This window comes from Canis lupus, chromosome 1 (assembly GCF_003254725.2).
Source record: "Canis lupus dingo isolate Sandy chromosome 1, ASM325472v2, whole genome shotgun sequence".
NCBI classification, from domain to species: domain Eukaryota; kingdom Metazoa; phylum Chordata; class Mammalia; order Carnivora; family Canidae; genus Canis; species Canis lupus.
Window position 1 is genome coordinate 2,586,596 of NC_064243.1, and position 20,637 is coordinate 2,607,232.

Genomic DNA, 20,637 nt, shown 5'->3' on the forward strand with positions numbered 1-20,637 from the left:
AAGTAACTGGGGGTTAGAAAACTCAAGAAGGAATGAAGGGCATACAGTGGGAAGTGCCTAAGCTTGTCAAATCCTTAGAGACGGAAGGCAGGTCAGAGATGGGTCAGCCATGGCTCATTGACCAGTGTTCAGATGGGGAAGGGGGTGCTCGGGGAGGCGGGGGGGCGGATGTTTGGCCAGGGACACCAGACCACTCTGGGAATGGAAGCAGTGATGACCACACAGCGCTGCCAGTGTGCTGCACGCCAGAAACGGTGCACTTACAATGGTTAGAAGGGTAAATTTTATGCATACTTAACCAAAATAAAATAAACTCAAAATATTGGCAACACATAAAAAGAACCAAACAAAGGATATAAAAACTTCCTCCCCCTTAGCCCATGCCTATCCTGCCAAAACAGTCACTGAAATGGTGTAGCAATGGGGAAAATATTATATGCACACAGGCCCTTAGATGTAAATGTATTTGGTAAACACATTTTATTTGCATGAATAGGAAGATGGCACATACAAAGATCCAGATCTTGCTTCTTTTTCACCGAAGATTTCTTGAAAATCTTTTGCCACCAACAAATGAAGATGTACCTTCTTCCTCTTTGTGTCACTTGGGTTATTGCTTATTACATGACTTACAATAAATCATTTACCTGGGCTACGCCTGCCTGCTGCTGACAATATTTAGATTGGCCTCTTGTCTACATATCAACAGAATCTGGGACAAATGATAACTATTTTGAGAATTTTTAAAATAATAATGGTGCCAAGATGGAGGCAGCACCACTCCATCTTCCCAGTGTTGATACCCCATTGCTGCCGCTTCTGACGGTGGAAGATGTTACCTTAGTAAATGGCTATTTCATTTCTCATATGGCCTTGCATGGAGAGACAATTACATCACATTCCAGGCTTCTTCTGGTTCAGTCAAGAAGCACTTGGTAGGTGCCTACTAGGTTTCTGTCTGTGTCCTAATTACTGTAAGTCCAGGATTCAAAGTGATAAAGCCCCTGCCCAGAAGGGGTTCATGTTCTAGGGGGAGAAGACAGGTGATCATACAGACAGTGATCACAGACTGATCACAGCCTCTGGGTGGGGTGCAGGGATCCTGTCTCAGGTAGGAAACCAGGAAAGACCATCTGGGATGGTGACAGGTGAGCTGAGCCTGTGTACAGAAAAAGCAACAGCCATACAAGGGTCTGGAAATAACATGTCAAGCAGAAGACGGCAGGGGCAATGGCCCTGACCCATAGCAGGCAGATCCAAGACTCAGAGCATCTACCCTGGATGGAAACCAGAGCACATGGAGGGGGTGAGGCCCAGGGGTTCCCGTGGGGTTTGAGGCCACAGTGAGCTTCAGACCATACTCTGGATGCAAAGGGACACCTCTGTAAATTTCTATGTAGGAGACTAATGGGGCTGGTTTATATTTCTAAAAGCACATGCTGGTATTCCCAGACCACAGGCCATAGGGAGCAGGTGTCAGTAGTCTAGACATTGGGTGAGACCTAAGGCACCTGAACATTAGACTGAAGCAACGAAAACGGCAAGGACTGGCCAGATTTGGAAGGTGGTCTGGGAAGAAAAGCAGGACAATTCCAGTTCTGTCCTAAAGAATTTGGATGCTGCCATCAGTTCTGAGGGGGGAGCCCCTGAGGCAGAGCACACCTGAAGGGGACTTCAGTGATTCCCACTGGGTTGATCGGGGTCATACTTGATGGATGCCAGTGATATCAGGTCAGGGTTCTGTGAGTCAAGGGATGGGGCGGGAGAGGGAAGGGTGCCAGGAGCCCACATGGGCGAGCCGGGATGGCTTGGGGAAGGCACAGACAAAGGGGAGGCTGAGATGGAGGAACCAGGAGGGAGGACAGAGGTTTACAGGATGGGAGGAAAATTGGGTCAGGGGCCATGGAACCCCAAGGAAGAGGTCTTTTCAGCACAAGGACCGTCAACCACTCTGCTTCTAGAAGATTCTTCTTATTCTATTTTGTGCTCCCACGATGATGACCATCTCTCTCACTCAGTTTAGACCAGCCCCATCTACTGTCCTGTCCTGACCTGTCCGCTCATCGTAGCCTAGCTGCTCAGGATGATTCCACTATGTTAGAAACAGTGACAGCCAATTCATGGAGTCAGAGAATGGGTACTTTCTAAATCTCAGGATGATTCACACTCGACTTTTATCCTTGTGCCCAGGACAACTTTGAGTATCATGTGGTTTTTGTATGTCCTGCCACAATTATGCCTCCTTGACCAGAACAACATCTTGGTTTCCGCTCTCACCCCCCTGGAGTCATTGTTGAGAAGCAAGTCAAGTCATCAGAAATGTCAGATCTTCCCATTTCCGGGAGGACCATGTCTACAGGGCTATGATTAACAGGGAGGTAATGGTAGTAATGGGGACGGACCCAACCTTCAGAGTCATGTTTTGTTACAACTATTTATATCAGGGTTGGTTAGATGGGAACTGACCAGCTGATTAATCTTGGACGCTTGCTGAAGCATTTAGTGAAATCGTCACGGATCAATCATTAAGTGTTTACTGAATGCTTAGCCCTCGTTAACCACACTATAGGTGTTTTATACAATCTATTCTGTCTTGTTTTGTAGGATCTATTTTATATGATATATTCTATATGCGGACCTCCTCTGAAAAAATCTGCACCTTTCATTTTAAAGTACTCGGAATCATCATAATTAATTCCTCAATATCTTGGCCGTCATTTATTATCAGTCAAAAAGCTTAGAAACCTATTGCTTCTCTCTATTAACCTTTGCTTTTCAGTTTGAATGTTTAGTTATTTCCAGAAAACTTTCTCAGGCACAATTACAAGCTAACCGCCATTTCATTGCTTTATTGTTTTATGAAATTATGATTTAAGTTGATATTCTTAAAAATACTGGTATGTTTATTGATAGGCATAAAGTCTTAACACATTTTAATTTTTTAAAGTATTAAAAATACATACGTAAGTACAAAAATGTTACCCAGAGGGTTCTAAAAGTTGTTACTACTTAAGTAAATTTTAATAAACAAATATCATGCACTCATGCAATATCCTAAGCTTTTAAATTGTATAGTGCTGACAATTACCACATGTGGCTGAACCTGGGAACCTCAAAAGGAATGGCTATTTTAATGAAGGCTAGTCTTTTTACTTTAATGGAATGGAAATGGGAGTAAATGAAGTTCAGTGTAATTCAAGTGGGAAGAAGAAGCATTCAAGAAGTCAGGATACATGGGCAGGAGAACCAGTAACTCAGCATTTACTATGGAAAAAGTAAATAATTATTGCACAAAGGGCTGGGACCAGGAGAGCATGTGAGGCATGTTTGAGCGAGGACAGGACCCCCTGAGGCTCCCAAGGAGGCCCGGACAGAGAGGAGAGGGATGGAGGGAAGGTCAGTTGGAGGAGAACCTTCCAGAAGGCCAGGGTCAGAGTGAGGCGGTGGTGAGGCAGCGGGAGGTGGTGTTGTAGAACCAGGGCCAGCCTGGCAGCCGAGAAACAGTTGAACCACACATGCCACATCCGCACAGATTCTCAAGAAGCAAAGTAACGCAAAGACAGCAGTAGAGATAGTGGGGAGTGTGGCAGGAAGCAGTCCAGGCTGCGTTCTGGGGCCGCCCTGAAGGGGGGCAGAATGACCCACAGCTCGGTCTCCAACTGCCTCAGGAGAGGGTCCCTTACCCCCCGCCTCTCACTCTATCAGAGCCAAGGTGCCAGGTCAGCTTCCGTGGCTCAGAGCCCATGGCTGACCGTCCATGAGATGTATGGCGCCTGGTTTCTGAGGCCCCCCTGGAGCGCTGGGGGCGGTGGACACGTGCACTTGCTGCAGTAGCAGGCTCCTGCCTCCAGACACCCATCCCTCTCTCTCTCGTGAAGGGGCTCCTGGCTGGAAAGGGTCAATGTTCCAGAGCCCGCATTGGGGTCCCCCCGGCCTCCTGACAGTCCACCCGTGGCTTTTTCTGCTGGTGCCAGCTGAGTGGTGCCTGTGTCAGCTGCCCACCTCTTGTTTCACCACTGGCACTGCTGCTTCTGCATTGACCCTGTAGCTCTCTGTGGGCCTGGCTGCCACTGTTGCTCTGCTGGTCATTGGGGTAGTCGTGTCCATCCAGCTCCTGACTGAGGAAAGACTCGTTGCCTCAACCACAGCTGAGGTCTTATCCTTCCACCAACACCAGCCACGTTCTATACCAGCATTTCTTCAGTTGTCCCAGGCCCATAGGGCTCAACTCTCATGGGTGCATTTTTAGTGACCTATTAATTAATGATGTGTCCGGCATATCATCCTGGAAAAAAAAAACCCCGAGACATCTTCCGTCTACACAGGGTGTACCCATCCAGCCCCTTCTCTGCTTGGGCAGCTCCTCCTCTAAGACCACAGCCGCTCTTCCATCTGACTAGGCAGGCAGGCCTTCTTCCCTCCCCACCTCGGGCCCTTGTCCACAGTACTAAATCCTGTGTCTCAGAAGTGCTCCCAAGTCAATAACCTCTTCCATAACGGGTCTGGTGTGCCGGCCGCCTGCCAGGCAGCTTCAGAATCCCACCCCCAGAGCACTCCCACCTCACACCAATGCTTCCAGGCAGATTACGTGGCTTTCCTTTCGTATCATGACCAGGGTGTCCCCAATGGGCCAGGCAGCACAGTGCCAGCAGCACAGACAGGCTTTTGCATTTCATCTGATATCAGGCCTGATATTATTTATGATCAAGCATAAAATAACATATTCTGAGGGGAAGAACTCCTACTTAATTACGTAATTGAAAGTGGCCGATGTCTAGTGTTTGAATAGAGAACTTCGACTTGTTCCCTGGTGTGGTAATAAGAGTGTGGGATTTAAACTGTCCAGCTCCAAATCCCAGCCTTGCCCTCAGGAGCTGTGCAACTTTAGGAAGCCTACTTTCTTTTGCACATAGGTGCTCATCTGAGCCACGGCGGGGGATGACAGCCGGGCATGAGGGCTTATTCCCCGGAGGCTGTTGTCCTTCTGGCAGCCGGAGTGGCCTCTCTCAGACATAGATCAGAGGCTGCCCTCACCCCTTGGAGCACAGGGAACAGAGCCTTCTCTTTGCCCAGGCCTCAGACCCCAGCCACAAGCACATCCCTGCCAACCACTCCACCTTCACTCTGGCCACCCTGACCCTCTTTCTGTTGCTCAAATAGCCCAGTTTCTCCCACTTCATCTCACCTTTGAGCTCTGTGTCCCTCTCCTGGATCTGCCCAGATGGTTCCCTGGCTAATCCGTCCTTGTCACCAGGTGTCAACATGCCTGTCCTCTCGGCCCCGCCAGCACTTGGTACCACCTCCTCCTTTACTCTGGATCTGTCTGCCCCTCTGTGGTGACCAGCACGTGCCCAGTGGGGGTCAGTGTCTGAGACACAGGGGGGCTCCCAAACCTTAGCAGGTGTGGGTGGAAGAGGCGAACGGGAGCCCTCATTTCTGAGACGGACGCAGTCCCAGCTAGAGTGTTTTCCAGCCACACATTCCCAGGATATGTTGTTCCAGCCACATCATGAGTGCCGCTAAAGACCCTAAAGGTCACAGACAAGTACCTTGTAGGAGTTACTTCAGGTCCACACACCGCAAGGTAGATGGTAGGAAAATGTGGAGAAAGGGAAGCAAGAAAAGGCAGAGGGGGTCCAGGCTGGAGCAGAGTGGCTGCCGGCGTACAGCAAGGTCAAGAGATTGGTGGGAACTGAGCTCAGAGCTGAAGGGTGGACTAGAGGAGCTCTGGCTCTTACTCTGCTGGGGGCAGGAAGCCACCAGGGCTTTCGGCAGAGGAGTGATGTGACCAGACATAACTTCTCAAACAGGGTCCTGGCTCATGTTGCATGAGTGAGTAGTGGTGTGGAATGTGGGACAGAAGCAGGGGTGCAAGAAGATGATGCAATGGTCCAGGTGAGACGCAGGGTGAGCTGGGACCACAGCGGTGAGGCCTGATGAGGAAGGACATTGAGTGCTGCGGGATCCCCTGATGGGTAAGGAGACTTGGGGCGTGGAAGCCACAGACCATGCCAAGAGGTCACTTACAGAAACCAGGAAGGCCAGGGGAATTGTGGGCTGGAGCCTGGGCTAATCACTTCCACCCACGGGCAGGTGCTGGAGTTCTGATTGTCACACTGCCACCGTCCAGGCATGAGGCTCTATGCTCATGTCTCTCGTATTCTCCAGGTCACACTGCATGACTGAGTAATGTAAGGACCAATATACTTAAAGACATTCTAATAAGTAGAGGCCATCGCACCGTACGTGAATTTAGGTCTGTTCCTAGTCTATTTGAACATATGGCCTGGAGTAATCCTTCCTTTTTGTTTCGTTGAGTTGTCTTATATTTTTACAAGCTATATCAAGCAAAGCAAGTTTTTAAATGACTGCAACACCAATAGTGACTAATCTAACATCAATCTAGTGTTGGATTTGACCAAGTAAAATATGGGCACTCTTTATAAAGTGGTCAGATCACGGGGAGTAATTAATCACTCCCCAAATACTCTAGGCAGAGTGAAAGAAATGGTAGGTAGGAAAAGATGTATGATCTCCTTCAAAAGTGACACATATAGGTCACCTTCTGAGATCTATGGCTTCACTGGCTACACCCAGTAACAAACTTTATGTTTCCAAGTACTCAATGGAGAAGATACTGCAAAGATGTTCACATTACTCAGTGTCTGGCAACTTCACTTTGTGATGTGAGTCTTACTCCTGTGGGTATAATAGGTCACTAGAAAAGAAATTAAATTCTCAGTAGATTTTAATGTAAGCCAATACATTACATCTTGACTCTACCACGAAGACGTTTACCATCATATTTTGTATGTGGAGAGTACTGTATTCAGACTTGGGATTATTCTCTCAAGTTAAAGGGAAGTGACTTATTAGTAAACCAAAAATTAAAATCTGTGGTCAAAGCCAAATCCCAGGGATTACAAGGGATTTTCTTTAAAGATTAATCTGTTTATTTAAGAGAGCCAGCAAATATGGGGTGGGTAGGGAGAAGGAGAGAGAGAGAGAGAGAGAGAGAGAGAGAGTCTCCAGCAGGGAGCCCAATTGTGGGGCTTGATCCCACAACCCATGACCTGAGCTGAAACCAGGAGTCAGATGCTCAACCAGCTGAGCCCCGTAGGTGCCCTGGGATTATAAGGGATTTGGGTCCTGGAGATGATGACTCCATGTCATGTCAGGTCCTCGCCCCTTGATTCATGTGCATCGGCCCTTAAATCTGCCTCCTTCATTTCTCCTTCATGGATTTTGACAAGGCAGGTTGATGGCAGCAACAGAAGTATCTTTATGTCAGATCAAGCCCTGGTGTAATAACTCAGATGAATGAATCACATGATGAATCTTGACATTCAAGATTCCATGCTTTTCACACAGAGCTAATATTTTCTAAAGTGTTAAGGAATAGAAGCCTCATTTTCGGGCTCTAATGAAGTCTCTTGCAAATTGTTACAGAATGTAAATCGAGAATGAAGACAGGCAGGCAAATTAATATCAAAATCTTGAGAGTAATGAAAATAAACAAAGATGAACCTAAATATTTTATGAAATGCCCTCAAAAATCATAAAGTGCTTGAAAAAATAAGTGGCTCTGGCAGCCTTTATGAACACTGCACACAACTCCTGGCATAAAGAAGCAGACATGGTGTGAGCTCCCTTGAGAAACGGAGCAATATTTTACCCCCAATACCCTCCACTGGCCACCACTTGCACCCCTCAAACTCCACCCTTCTACATTCAGATACGGATCCCTGACTGTAAAAATCTGGAGAAGAAATAAGCAAAGCATGAGGGAGACAGCAGTCGTGCGCAATGTGTGACAGGTACGCAGCGGGAGCCCTCGGAGGGAAGGCAGCAGGTAAAAAAGCAGCCTGGGGTTTTCAATCATCAAAATCTTCACACTCAGAGTAAAAAAGCACAAAAATTAGGGTCGAAAATGGTGCATCTGAGCAAATCACAGAGGGAAAAACAAAGAGACATTCAGAACCAGATCGGCAGCCATGGGGATAGACTCAGAAGGAGATGCTCCCACACAATGATGGGGAGCCAGGCCCAATGCATCCAGTGTGCTAGCTGAGCACGTCTCAACTCGCTTGAGTTTGAGTAAAAAGACAAAATGTGGGGCGCCTGGGGGGCTTAGCAGTTGAGCATCTGCCTTCGGCCCAGGGTGTGATCTCAGGGTCCTGGGATCGAATCCCACATCGGGCTCCCTGTGGGGAGCCTGCTTCTCCCTCTGCTTGTGTCTCCGTCTCTCTCTCTGGGTTTTTCATGAATAAATAAATCTTTAAAAAAAATGTATAATGTGACTGAGATATTGTCCAAGTAAAACAATCTAGAATAGCCAATCCAGTTTAAATGCCCCATTGAAGATCATCAGACAGGGAGGGGAAGAGGGGGGATCTTGGAAGAGGAAGATTAATAAACACTGACACAGGAAAAATGGAGATAACTCAAGGAGTAGACAAAATTTAGTTTTAATTAATATTCTAAGAGATTCACTAGATTACTACATTCACAAATGACTGAGTATCCTATTAGCTGGAACAATCAAAGGACAAAAAGGCTTTCAACTTCAAAATACATTTATAACCTTTTTAAAAAATTTTAATTAAAATTCAATCTAGTTAACATTTAGTGTATTATTAGTTTCAGGGGTAGACTAGAGATTCATCAGTCTTGTATCACACCCAGTGCTCATCACACCACGTGTCTGTCTCCTTCATGTCCATCCCCCAGTGACCCCATCCCCCTCACCTTCCCCTCCAGCGACCCTCAGTTTATTTTCTAGAGTTACAACTTTTTGAAAGTAGGGTAGAAGAGAGAGGTATTCCAGAGTGAAACGAAGAACAAAAGAATAAGAAGGAAGAGGAAGAAAATAGGAGAGCAAAGACCATGTGAGCCAGTGTGGGACAGCGGCAGACCTCCGAAGGCAAAATAGAGGTAAGGAGTCCACAGAGAAATAATGAAAGGGCCGTCCAGCACGTCTGGAGAATACCTCAAATGTTCAGATGGAAAGGATCCCTTCGGGGACAAGTAGGAGGGATTTTTAAAGGCTCATCTTTGGAAACATCCTGGAAAATTCTGACCGAAGCAGAGAAATGGCAGCTTCCAAAGAGAAGCAAGGCCACCGTGTAGGACCAAGAATGCTGCTGGCCTTGACCATCGTCAGAGACACCCTGGTTTTGTTTGAACCTGCCTGACACCTAGAGAAATCATCAATCACAGGCAAGGCTGAAATAAAGACACTTACAAATAGGGATTAATTCAGAGACAGTGGCTTTTTTATAAAACTACTTGACGATGTTATAAACAATGTTATTCAGAAATAAAAGATATGATGCAACACACCGTGTATAAGATCCTGGATGCATTTGAGGATGTGGAAGTTATCCATCAGAGGCACGTTCTCAGGTCAGTGGGAAAGAAAGAGGCAACTAAAACTTCACCAGAAGGATGCCTGGGTGGCTCAGGGGTTGAGCATCTGCCTTCAGCTCAGGGCGTGATCCCGTGGTCCTGGGATCAAGTCCCCCATGGGCTCCCTGCATGGAGTCTGCTTCTCCCTCTGCCTGTGTCTCTGCTTCTCTCTCTCTCTGTGTCTCTCATTAATAAATAAATAAAATCTTTAAATAATAATACTAATAATAAAACCACCAGAAAAAAATTAAAATTCTACCATGGTACAATTTCAAGCAACTGATAGGGAAAAATATTTCTAAAGGGAAAGAATTCATGCGATGTCTACATCCTGAATATTGTCTTTTTAGTATCACAACTACCCTGACCTCTGCCGACAGAGCCAGGCTGGTCGTTCTCCAGAGGGCATGGTCTGCTCAGATGCCCCCAGCAGGTGCCAACAGGGAATTTGGATTCCAAGCACAGAGACCCAGACCCCAGATCTGCACTTCATGGCTGGAGGGACTTTGAGAAAGCTACTGAAACTCTTTTTTCTGTTGCTATTTGGCATTCCACATAAAATACTGTTTCAAATATGCAGTTTTAACGACAATGTTTTTCTTGTGAATATAAATGATGCATTTTTAAATTTCTTGTTGTCTTTTTTTAAAAAAACTTCTTTTTAAAAAACTATCTTTCATAGTTTCTAGACATTTGCCCTTTTTCTCAACTGGCTACATATATAGGACTAAAATAACTTATGAAATGTTGTATTTACTCATACTTAAATATTAATTTTGAAAGGATATTGAATACAAATTCATATGCCATTCTATGTTAGGTCAATAGATGTGATCATTGGGAGGAGGCGGGGCAAGGTGGTGGAGGAGTGGGGTCCTCAACTCACCTGGCCCCACCAGTTTACCTAGACAACTTTCAAAACATCCTGAAAACCTAGGAATTTGACCTGAGATTTAAAGAGAGAACAGCCAGAACGCTACAGAGGGAAAGGTTTTTGTTTCTAACAAGGTAGGAAGGTGAGAAAAAAATAAAATAAAAAAGAATCAAGTGGGGGAGGGTCCCCATGAGGAGCCAGGCTGAGGCCCGAGGGGAGAGGATAGGATGGGAAAGCCCAGCCCCAGAGACACATGAACTCTAAAAATCCGCACTGGATTCTTCCGGACAGGAAGGTGCTTAGCAGGAAAATCCAGCCGAATCTCAGGAGGGGCGGTGGGGCCTCCAGTCTCCCGGGGTCACTCACAGAGGTGGGCGCCCGGGGGAGAGCGCCCCACACCGCGGGCGGAGCCATAAAGGGCTGGGGTGCCCGGCGGGGCCTCGGGGAGAAGCTGGGGGTCAGGGGGGACTCTGCGGGGAGGGGGCTGCACCTGCTGCCTTCGGAGGACCTGGCCCAGAGCATGATCCCAGCAGCGCAGGCCCTGGATCCCAGGGCGCCGGGGACACAGCCCAGGATCCTGTGCTCCCTGCGGGACAGGTGGAGGCCATGAGGGCACAGGATGGTGAGGATGCTCCTGCCACCAGGGCTCCCAAGCTGTGCAGAGTGGCGCCCCCCACTCCCGGAGCATCCAGGCCCCTGCGGACTGGGAGCTGCCGTGGTTACTGCAGGACCTGACTCCAGGGCTGGAGAGCTGGCCACTGCCAGTGTCATTGTTCCTCCTGGTGTCACCTGTGCCTGGGAGGCACGGGGCCCTAGGGCACAGAGGCCTCACGGGGTAAACATCTCCCTGAGCCCCGAACCCAGCAGGGGGGTGGGGCATCTCCTCCAGGTGCACACACCTGAGAGTCAGCACAGCAGGCCCCTCCCCCAGAAGACCAGCTGGAAGGACAGGGGGAGAGCAAGTTCTTGACCGAGCAGCACTGGAAAGCTCCACGGGAAGTCGAGGGATTTACAGTATATAGAACCAGAGGGGACCCCTCCTATTTTTTTTCTTCCATTTTCCAATACAACTCGTTTTTATATCAGACTGTAAATTTCCAATTTTTTTCTCTTTTCCCTCCTTACCTACAATATTTTACCATTTTTTCATTTTTAAGATTCTTCCTTTATTGACTTTCATATTTCTACAATTACAGGTCTTAGATATATTTTCCACTTCTAGATTCCCTTCAATATATTCAATTTAATTTGGGGAGATATACAAGATATGTTTTTTTTGTTTTGTTTTATGTTTTTTGTTTTCTCTGCCTCATTTTGTTCTACAATGTTGGAAGTTAATACCTTCTACAACATGACCAGTATGCACCTACAACCAAGTGGCATACTGTGCTGGTTCATTCTGTGAGATTCCTCATTCCCATTCTGCCCTCCTCTTTTATCTCATTTATTTTTTGGTGGTCAATGTTGCAGCCTTCTACAAGTATTTATATAAATACTTTATGTAAATACTGGTTTATATAAATTTGGGACTGAGTATCTTCTAACATACATAACTAAATACACTCAGAAACAAGAGGAATACCCTCTAGAACCCCTCAGGTAGACTACATTCTCCCTACACAACAACTTTGCCAACATCACCATCTCCCAGTTAACCTCTCCCCCTTCTTTTCTTCTCTCTTTTTTTTTTTTTTTTCTTCTTCTTTGGGATTCTTGGTCTTTTATTTTTTACTACTTTGTTTTAAAATTTGTTTTTTACTTTAGTGGTCATTTTGCTTTATTTCATTCTGCTCTTTGTTTTCAATTTCTGGTCTCTGACCTCGACAGAATCATCTAGGGTGAAATTTACTTGGGTCGTGATTGATATTCTTGGCTCAGCCCACTCATACAGCCACTCTGCACTGAGCAAAATTACTAGCAAAAAGAACTTACCATAAAAAAAATCATAAACAGTACTCTCTGCCACAGTTACAGAATTTGGATTACAATTCAATGTCAGAAAGCCTATTCAGAAGCACAATTATAGAGGTACTAGTGGCTCTGGAAAAAAGCATAAAGGAATCAAGAGACTTCATGACTGCAGAATTTAGACCTAATCAGGCAGAAATTAAAAATTACATGAGATGCAATCCAAACTGGAAGTCCTAACAATGAAGGTTAATGAGGTAGAAGAAAGAGTGAGTGACATAGAAGACAAGTTGATGACAAGGAAGGAAGATGAGGAAAAAAAGAGAAAAACAATTAAAAGACCATGAGGAAAGGTTAAGGGAAATAGATTATAGCCTCAGAAGGAAAAATCTACATATCCTTGGGGTTCCAGAGAGCACCAAGAGAGACAGAAGGACAGAAAGCATATTTGAACAAATCATAGCTGAGAACTTCCCTAATATGGGGAGGGAAACAAGCATTCAGATCCAGAAGATAGAGAGGTTCCTCCTCCCAAAATCAATAAAAACCATTCAACACCTTGAAATTTAATAGTGAAACTTGCAAAATCCAAAGATAAAGAGAAAATTCTTAAAGCAGCAAGAGACAAGAGATCCCTAACTTGGAGGGAAATATTAGATTAAAAGCAGACCTCTCCACAGAGACCTGGAAGGCCAGAAAGGGATGGCAGGATATATTCAGGGTAATAAATGAGAAGAACATGCAGCCAAGAATGCTATATCCAGCAAGGCTCTCATTCAGAATAGAAGGAGCAATAAAGAGCTTCCAGAATAGGCAGAAATGGAAAGAATATGTGACCACCAAACCAGCTCTGCAAGAAATATTAAGGGGGACTCTGTAAAAGAAAGAGGAAGCCCAAGGAAATAATCCAAAAAAACCCAGGGACTTAATAGGTATTATGATGACACTAAATTCATATCTTTCAATAGTAACTCTGAATGTAAAAGAGGTAAATGATCCCATCAAAAGATGCAGTGTTTCAGACTGGATAAAAAAGCAAGACCCATCTATTTGCTGTCTACAAGAGACTCATTTGAGACCTAAGGACACCTCCAGCCTGAAAATGAAAGGTTGGAGAACCATTATCATTCAAATGGTCCTCCAAAGAAAGCAGGGGTAGCAATCCTCATATCAGATAAATTACATTTTATCCCAAAGACTGTAGTAAGAGATGAAGAAGGACACTATATCATACTTAAAGGGTCTATCCAACAAGAAGATCTAACAATCATGAAAATTTATGCCCCTAATGTGGGAGCTGCCAAGCATGTCAATCAATTAATAACCAAAGTAAAGACATACTTAGATAATAATACACTAATACTAGGAGACTTCAACATGGCACTTTCTGCAAATGACAAATATTCTAAGCACAACATCACCAAAGAAACAAGAGCTTTAAATGATATGCTGGACCAGATGGATTTCACAGATATATAGAGAACCTTGCATCTGAACACAACTGAATACACATTTTTCTCAAATGCTCATGGAACTTTCTCCAGAATAGACCACATACTGGATCACAAATCAGGTCTCAATTGATTCCTAAAGATTGGGATTGTCTCCTGCATATTTTCAGACCACACATGAATTAAAAAGATTCATGGAAACTAATGAAAATGAAGATACAACTGTTCAAAATCTTTGGGATACAGCAAAAGCAGTCCTGAGAGGGAAACACATCGCAATACAAGCATCCCTCAAAAAAGTGGAAAAAACTTAAATGCACAAGTTAATCTCCCACCTACAGGAACTGGAGAAAGAACAGCAAATAAAACCTACATCAAGCAGAAGAAAAGAATTAATAAAGATCTGAGCAGAACTCCATGAAATAGAGACCAGAAGAACTGTAGAACAGATCAACAAAACCAGGAGTTGGTTTTGAAAGAATTAATAAGATAGATAAACCATTAGCCAGTCTTATTAAAAACAAAAAAGACTCAAATTAATAAAACCATGAATGAAAGAGGAGAGATCACAACCAATACCAAGGAAATGCAAATGATTTTAAAAACATTTTATTAGCAGTTATACGCCAATAAATTAGGCACTCTAGAAGAAATGGGTGCATTTCTGGAAAACCACAAATTACCAAAACTGGAACAGGAAGAAATAGAAAACCTGGACAAGCCAATAACTAGGGAGGACATTGAAGCAGTCATCAAAAATCTCCCAAGACACAAAAGTCCAGAGCCAGATGGCTTCCCAGGGGAATTCTATCAAACGTTTAAAAAAGAAACAATACCTATTCTACTAAAGCTGTTCTGAAAGATAGAAAAGGACAGAATACTTCCAAACTCGTTCTATGAGGCCAGCATCATGTTAATTCCAAACCAGACAAAGACTCCCCCATAAAGGAGAATTATAGACCAATATACCTGATGAACACAGATGCAAAAATTCTCAAAAAGATACTAGCCAATAGGATCCAACAGTACATTAAGAAGATTATTCACCATGATCAAGTGGGATTTATCCCCGGGATGCAAGATTGGTTCAACACTCGTAAAACAATCAACATAATAGATCACATCAACAAGAGAAAAAAACAAGAACCATATGATCCTCTCAATACATGCAGAGAAAGCATTTGACAAAATGCAGCATCCATTCCTGATCAAAATTCTTCAGAGTGTAGGGATAGAGGGAACATTCCTCAGTGTCTTAAAAGCCATCTACAAAAAGCCCACAGCAAATATCATCCTCAATGCAGAAACACCGAGAGCATTTCTGCTAAGGTCAGGAACAAGACAGAGATGTCCACTCTCACCACTGCTATTCAACATAGTACTAGAATTCCTAGCCTCAGCAATCAGACAACAAAAAGACATTAAAGGCATTCAAATTGGCAAAGAAGAAGTCAAACTCTCCCTTTTCGCAGATGACATGATACTGTACCTAGAAAACCCAAAAGACTTCATCTCAAGATTGCTAGAACTCATACAGCAATTCAGCAACATGGCAAGATACAAAATCAATGCCCAGAAATCAGTGGCATTTCTGTACACTAACAATGAAACTGAAGAAAGAGAAATTAAGGAGTGAATCCTATTAACAATTGCACCCAAAAGCATAAGAGACCTAGGAATAAATCTAACCAAAGAAGTAAAGGATCTATACCCTAAAAACTACAGAATGCTTCTGAAAGAAATTGAGGAAGACACAAAGAGATGGAGAAATATTCCATGCTCATGGATTGGCAGAATTAATATTGTGAAAATGTCTATGCTACCCAGGGCAATTTACACGTTCAATGCAATCCTTATCAAAATACCATGGACTTTCTTCAGAGAGTTGGAATACATTATCTTAAGATTTGTGTGAAATCAGAAAAGACCCTGAATAGCCAGGGGAATATTGAAAAAGAAATCCAGAGCCAGGGACATCACAATGCCAGATTTCAGGTTGTACTACAAAGCTGTGATCATCAAGACAGTGTGGTACTGTCACAAAAAGAAACACATAGATCAATGGAACAGAATAAAGAGCCCAGAAATGAGCCCTCAACTTTATGGTCAACTAATATTCGACAAAACAGGAAAGACTATCCACTGGAAAAAAGGACAGTCTCTTCAATAAATGTTGCTGGGAAAATTGGACAGTCACTGGACCATTCTCTTACACCATACACAAAGATAAACTCAAAATGGATGAAAGAGCTACATGTGAGACAAGAATCCATCCAAATTTTAGAGAAAAACACAGGCAACACCCTTTTTGAACTTGGCCACAGCAACTTCTTGCAAGATACATCTATGAAGGCAAGGGAAACAAAAGCAAAAATGAACTACTGTGATTTAATCAAGATAAAAAACTTCTGCACAGCGAAAGAAGCAGTCAACAAAGCTAAAAGACAACCTACAGAATGGGAGAAGACATTTTCAAATGACATATCAGATCCCTATCAAACAGTATCCAAGATCTATAAAGAAGATCTAGTATCCAAGATCTATAAAGAACTTATTAAACTCAACTGCAAAGAAACAAACAATCCATCATGAAATGGGCCAAAGATATGAACAGAAATTTCACCAAAGAAGACATAGACATGGCCAACAAGCACATGAGAAAATGCTCCATATCACTTGCCATAAGGGAAATGCAAATCAAAACCACAATGAGATACCACCTCACACCAGTGACAATGGTGAAAATTAACAAGACAGGAAACAATAAATAATGGACAGGATGTGGAGAAAGGGGAACCCTCTTGCACTGTTGGAGGGAATGTGAACTGGTGCAGCCACTCTGGAAAACTGTGTGGAGGTTCCTCAAAGAGTTAAAAATGGAGCTACCCTAGGACCCAGCAATTGTACTACTGGGGATTTACCCCAAAGATACAGATGCAGTGAAACTCTGGGACACCTGCACCCCAATGTTTATAGCAGCAATGTCCACAAGAGCCAAAATGTTGAAGGAGCCTCAGTGCCCATCAAAAAATGAATGGATAAAGAAGATGCGGTCTATATATACAATGGAATATTACTCAGCCATTAGAAAGGATGAATACCCACCATTTGTTTCAAGTGGATGGAACGAGGGAGTATGATACTAAGTGAAGTAAGTCAATCAGAGAAGGACAAACATTATATGGTTTCATTCATTCGGGGAATATAAAAAATAGTGAAAGAGATTAAAGGGGAAAGGAGAGAAAATGAGTGGGAAATATCAGTGAGGGTGACAAACCATGAGAGACTCCTAACTCTGGGAAATGAACAAGGGGTAGTGGAAAGCGAGGTGGGTGGGGAGGTGGGGTGACTGGGTGACGGGCACTCAGGGGGGCGCTTGATGGGATGAGCACTGGGTGTTATAGTATATGTTGGCAAATCGAACTCCAGTAAAAAAATACACAAAAAAATAAATTTGATCAATGGGCACAGACCAAGAATACTGAGGAGAAAATGAAATAATCTGGGTCCATAGACCACTAAGGCATAAATGGGGTCTGTCAAGATGCCAAGGAACCCCCCTCTTTTTTTAACTCTTTCAAAATAAAGGGAATAACAAAACTTCCTAAAATATTTCTACTGAACAAAGGTAAGCAATAATGGCATCTGAACAATAAAACAGTCACTGAAATAATCTGAGTGCCATTAATGGAGTATGCCATTAACAGAATATGGCAAGAAAATAAATAAATAACTAAACAATGTTGGAAAGGACAACAAAATAGATTTTGCCCACATGGGATGATCCTAAACATCAAGAGGAAAAAACTAATAGTTTTTAAACCCAGGGTTCAGTAAATTAAGTAGTTCAATATAGGATCAACATAGAAAAGTATTAATTTTCCTCTAAACTAATGAAAGAAGGTAGATTTCTTTGCATACACAAACCATACAGACATGCTGTATAAATGGACCTGAGACAACAATGAAAATCCAATATTTTACCTACTCCATAGTAATCTTCCTCAAGTTAATCCAGAACTCAATACACCTTCCCTGAAAATTTCATGGCACTCGCTGAAGGGTGGTAGGGAACTTGACAAAATGGTTCTGTACTTCACATGGAAGAGGAAGTCGTAAAAACTTCACATTTTCTGAAATGAATCAATCATCGTGGAAACACCAAAATTCAAGAGTGGTTTGCTCCCTTTCAGCAATCATTCCCACAGAAACAAAGACACGTCAGGGGACTCAGATAACAGGTGCTCATGCTGTATTTGGCCAGAGTAAGAAAATTGGAGATTATCTGACTGCCTATCTAAATTGTGTTAATAAATTAATAAATAAGTTGATAAATTAACTCTGATACACTGCTCCTTACGCTTCACCCACTCATCGAAATAAACACTGTCTGTGGGGCATCGTGAGAATACTAAGATGTGGAGTCTCGGTCTCCGCTAATAGGGAAGAACAGCGAGAGACACTTGGAGATGAAAGAACTTACAATGTGTACAGCCCTGATCACATTTCTCGAAAACATTTCCTGTGTGAGCTACATTTGTATGTAATAGTCAAGAGTAGAAGAATCCACCCAACTTCTGAGGAGCAAAAAGATAATGACATCTTCTGCTTTGTACTTGATGTATTTTACGTTATTCCATCTTATTAACCGAGTGAACGTTTTGTAGGGGTTTTTTTGATGATAAAAAGGGAATTCGCAATTATCTGGTGATTTTTTAAAATGTTTCTTTCCATAAATAGAATCATTTGCTGCTCATTGAAGTGTCTGTAGCTTAGTAACTTTTATCTCTGGCAACTTTTCTCTTTTCTATCTGGCAAACAGTGTTTATTACTTGGTGACTTGTCTCTCTGACAAACAAGTCTAACTTCCATGGAGAGGATGCCTGCCTGCACCTGCAGCCGGCTGTGGGAAAGCCAGCAGAGGGTAAAGCTGATTTTCCAGCAATGCCCTTGTTCTACCCTGGAGCACTGAGTGGAGACCGGCGGTGCCGCCAAGCATGGTTCTAGAACGCCCTCTTGAGTTCTTTCTGAAGAAATCTCTGGAGACCCACAAGGCACTCTGGCTGGTGCTCAGGAGGATGTCCCTAAAATCCTAAAGCCGCCATTAAGAACTGAAAAAATCTAATCTGCTGTAAAATACTTAAGTAAGTAATCAGGAAAGGTCGTTCACGTAATCTTAACATTACCTGAGTGAGAAGCTTGTTTGTGGAAGAAATGATGCTTCTTTGACCGGCTAACGACAGAAATCAGGCCACAAAATACAGGTTCACCTGCCGAGACCTAATAGTCCACTTGTGCTGCCAGGACCGTGAAGACAGTGCCTACAGATTTGTTTTACTTTCTCTTTCATGTCCTCCTTGGTGTTTAACTGTTAAAATTCATCTTGTTTTATTCTTGGGAGCTGAAAAAAAATTTAGGAAACTGAAAAAAGATGAAATAAATACAAACTGAACAATAACTGGTCATTTTACTAACATATTTCTTATCAAATATTACAAACTCTGAAAATTGGTGATTTATTTATGCCATCAAGTCACTTAAAAGATATCAAGTTGTGAGGTTGCTACGAGAAGTAATGTCAGACCACCTGGAAGTGGCTGTTTCTAACATCACCATCCATGACCTGGTGACCTCATCTTGCTTCTACATAGAAGCGTCCTGCTGTGTGGACAGGAGTCACTGTTCCGCCCAGAGACCTAGGATGGTTTGGCCTGTACATGGCAGGTAACAGCTTGATAAGTTTCCCATGTATTTATCCTCTGAGAATTCAGTGACCCCCTAGCCTCTACCACTGATGCTCATACCTCGAAATGCTCTGGACGCCCCCCTTTCACTGCGGCCCTTTCTCTGGGGGGGGGCGGTGACTGTGGCCTCTGTCACCCTGAGATCTCACTTCTCCCCTCCATGCCTGGGCACCCCGGGCAGCATCTCCCTCAGGCTGCAGAGGTCAGCGGGCACGGACTCCTCCAGGAGGCTGCCCTGTGCCAGTGCACTTCCTCACGTGTCCAGGGAGTGGGGTTGGGGGGCAGTAGGACAGACTGTTCATGATAGATCCACCCCTGCAGCCCTGCAGCCCAACTCTTCGGGCTGCCTTCTCAGCAGCAGTTCTCAAACTGTGTGTCCCTGGGCCGATGGTGTCACCATTATCCAGGAACTTGGTTGAGATGCAGATTCTCAGGCCTCACCCCAGACCTACTGTGTCAGGAACTCTGGAGAAACGTGCGGTTTCCTGACACCTTCTGGTGATCCTAGAGACCACCGGTGTGCAACACTCTGGAATTCTGTGCTCACTGGCTCTGTCTTTGCTGAGGAGGATCCCTAGCCAAGCCAGCTGCTAGCACATTCCCAGCTCCCCAGCCAACAAAATAACCCACACCCACCAGTGACCCATGTCAAAAGTCAGGCTCAAGATGTTGTCGTTCTGTGGTTTGGGGCTGATTCCCCCCTGGTACCCAGTTGTAAGCATGTCTTGGGTTCCTGTCACTACAGATTGAGAGACACTAAGTTGCTATCTTCTTGAGCTGGAGTGCCGCTCCTCCAAGAAAATCCTGCTTGTGTTTGCATGTCTGGAGGAAGTAAACATCATGGGGGGGGGGGTATGTCCTGGAGTCACAGTCAGTTACAGGAGGGGACGCTGCCGCAGGTGCAGCCACCAGAAAGCTTTCAGGCAGGTGGCTGCTCCAGACGGGAGAGAGTGGCTGCCTCCCAGCACAGAGGAGGCTCAAAGAGCTCAGCATCACCAATCTGGTGTCACTTCCTTTTTTTTTTTAATAAGATTTTATTTATTTATTCATGAGAGACACAGAGAGAGGCAGAGACACAGAGAGAGAAGCAGGCTTCCTGCAGGGAGCCCAGTGTGGACTCGATCCAAGGACCCCAGGATCATGCCCTGGGCCATAGGCAGATGCTCAACCGCTGAGCCACCCAGGAAGGCATCTGGTGTCACCCCCTGGTGGCTCAGAGACACCCCCAAGCCCAGTCGTTCCTTGCCTTAGC

General features: G+C 44.3%; 1 non-coding gene across 6 annotated transcripts in view; it reads right to left on the reverse strand.

Annotated features, from left to right (window-relative positions):
• The window catches only part of LOC112643941 (uncharacterized), a 47,072-nt gene that overhangs the window by 13,398 nt on the left and 13,037 nt on the right, over positions 1-20,637 (reverse strand). For all 6 annotated transcript variants that reach the window (XR_007411469.1, XR_003125988.3, XR_003125986.3 and 3 more), the window contains one exon: positions 18,828-19,042. This is a non-coding gene — a transcript (uncharacterized LOC112643941). The remainder of the gene's footprint in view (positions 1-18,827; positions 19,043-20,637) is intronic.